Below are 3,108 nucleotides of genomic sequence, written 5' to 3'. Positions count from 1 at the left end.
GCCAAGATCATGCCACTGCGCTCCAGCCTGGGTGACAGAGTAAGACTCTGTATTTAAAAAAAAAATTGTACACAGGGTTTTATCATGTTGCCCAAGCTGCTCTCAAATTCTTGAGCTCAAGCAATCCACCTGCCTCTGCTTCCCAAAGTGCTGGAATTACAGGTGTGTGCCACTGTGTCTGACCTAAAAAAAAAAAAAAAAAAAAAAAAATGTTTTTTAAGAAAAAAAAGAAAATATGGTTCCCATAAAAAATAATCATCCAGAAGGCAAACCCAAGGCTACCTGTTCTGAGATCGTAGAAACTACTTGCAACTTTAAAAGACTAGTTTTCCCAGATTCTACTTATTGTGTCAACAAGGAATGAGACTCTGCAGAATATTCGAGGTGGTTTATTCTGAGCCAAATGTGAGGACCATGACCAGTGACACAGCTTCAGGAGGTCCTGAGAATCTGTGCCCAAGGTGGTGGGGCTGCAGCTTGGTTTTATATGTTTTAGGGAGATATAAGACATCAATCAATACATGTAAGGTATGCACTGGTTCAGTCTGGAAAGTCAGGACAACTCAAAGGCAGGGTGTGGGGAGGGCTTTCAGGTCCTGGGTGGATTCAAAGATTTTCTGATTGGCAATTGGTTGAAAGACTTAGGTCATTATCTAAAGACTTGGAATCAAGAGAAGGAAGTGTCTGGGTTAAGATAAGGGGTTGTGGAGACCAAGGTTCTTGTTACGTAGATGAAGCCTCCAGGTAGCAGGCTGCAGAGAGAATAGATGGTAAATGTTTCTTATCAGACTTAAAATAATGCCAGACTCTTAGTTAATTCCCTCCTGAATCAGGAAAAAGACTCAGAAAGGGAAGGGGATTCCCTATAGAATGTAGATGTTCCACACAAAAGACAGTATTGCAGGGCCATTTCAAAATATGCCAAAGAAGCTGGGCACAGTGGATCACGCCTGTAATCCCAGCACTTTGGAAGCCGAGGTGGGCGGATCACCTGAGGTCAGGAGTTCAAGACCAGCCTGGCCAACATGGCAAAACCCCATATCTGCTAAAAATACAAAAATTAGCTGGGCATGGTGGCTGGCACCTGTAATCCCAGCTACTTGGGAGGCTAAGGCACAAGAATCACTTGAACCTGGGAGGCGGAGGTTGCAGTGAGCCGAGATCACACCATTGCATTCCTATATATATACACATACGTGTATAAACACACACACACTATATATGTGTGTGTGTGTATATATATATATATATGGATGTATCTCAAAGAAATATAGTTGTGGGTAAAATACTTTGATTTCTTTCAGGGCCTGCTATCTGTCATGCTGGTATCTTATTGCTACAAAGAGTCTGTTTGGTCAGTCTTAAGGTCTGTCTTTTAATGTTCATGCTCTTTTGCTGCACTTGAATTTCAAAGGGAGGTGGGTATAATGAGGCATGTCCACACACCCATTCCCGTGATGGCCTGTACTAGTATTTCAGGTTAACTTTGGAATGCTCTTGGCTGAAAGAGGGGTCCATTCTGTTGATTGGGGCGCTTAGAATTTTGTTTTTGGTTTGCACAGCAACTATTCACACTTGACAACCCTTCAAATATTTTCAAACACGTTAGTCCCTGACTTTGTTTTTTGTTTTTTGTTTTTGAGACAGAGTTTCACTCTTGTTGCCCTGGCTGGAGTGCAGTGGTGTGATCTTGGCTCGCTACAACCTCCACCTCCCAGGCTCAAGTGATTCTCATGCCTCAGCCTCCTGAGTAGCTGGGATTACAGGTACCCGCCACCACACCTGGCTAATTTTTTTGTGTGTATTTTTAGTAGAGATGGGCTTTCACCATGTTGACCAGGTTGGTCTCGAACTCCTGATCTCAGGTGATCCACCCACCTCGGCCTCCCAAAGTGCTGGGATTAGAGGCATGAGCCACCGTGCCCGGCCAGTCCCTGACTCTTACATTCTCCAGGCGTTCAGCCATTCCTCATGTCACCTCTTCTCAATTCCCCATCTCACCCATCTTGTTAGCTCCTCCATGAACTTCATCTACCTATTCAGTGGTTTTCAACCCTGGTAGCACAATGGAATCACCCAGGGAGCTTTGACAAATGTAGACACCTGAGAAAGCTTTAGGAGACTTCATGATTTTATTAAGTACAAAGTGAAACATGGTAACGTAACAGTGGAAAATCTCAGAAGACACCACTTGAACCAAATGGTCTAGGTGAACATCACTAGCAATGAGACATAATGACATCATGAACCCGCTAATGTGATACACTAAAAAGGACACAGCTTGGAGGCTGAGTACAGTAGCTCACACCTGTAATCCCAGCACTTTAGGAGGCTGAGGCAGGAGGATCACTTGAGCTCCGGAGTTCGAGATCAGCCTGGGCAACATAATGAGACCCTGTCTTTACAAGATTACAAAAATTAGCACAATGATGCATGCCTGTCATTCCAGCTACTCGGGAAGCTGAGGTGGGAGGATTGCTTAAGCCCGGGAGGTCAAGGCTGCAGTGAGCTATGATTTCACCACTGTACTCCAGGCTGGGTGACAGAGTGAGACCCTGTCTCAAAAAATAAATAAAAAGGACACAACTGTACTGTTATGGTCTCGTTGAGAAAAATGTATAGCCTCAATCTAACCACAAGATAACATCAGACAAACCCTAACTGATGGACATTCTACAGACTAACTGTCCAGCAGTCTTTGAAAATGTCAAGACTGTGAAAGGGCAGGAATGCCTCAGTGTCTCCAGCTCAGTGACGCTGACAGATGGCTGTAGACCTGGCTGACATCTTGTCTACAACCTTAAGAGAAACCTTAAATCCAAACCATGTACTTAAGTCATTTCTGAATCCCTGACCCAAAAAAGTATGTAAAAATAATCAATGGTTTTTTTTGTTGTTGTTGTTGTTTTTTCTTTTAGAAACAAGATCTCACTCTGTCACCCAGGCTGGAGTGCAGTGGTGCAATCTTGGCTCACTGCAGCCTCAACCTCCCAGGCTCAAGCGATCCTCCTACCTCAGCCTCCCTAGTAGCTGGGACTACATGTACGTACCACCACACTTAGCTAAATTTTTAAAATTTTTTGGTAGAGATGGGTCTCACTATGTTGC

Source organism: Rhinopithecus bieti, unplaced genomic scaffold (assembly GCF_001698545.2).
Source record: "Rhinopithecus bieti isolate Rb0 unplaced genomic scaffold, ASM169854v2 scaffold_42772, whole genome shotgun sequence".
Lineage (NCBI taxonomy): Eukaryota > Metazoa > Chordata > Mammalia > Primates > Cercopithecidae > Rhinopithecus > Rhinopithecus bieti.
The sequence above is the reverse complement of the archived record's forward strand: the minus strand, read 5'-3'. Positions refer to the sequence as shown.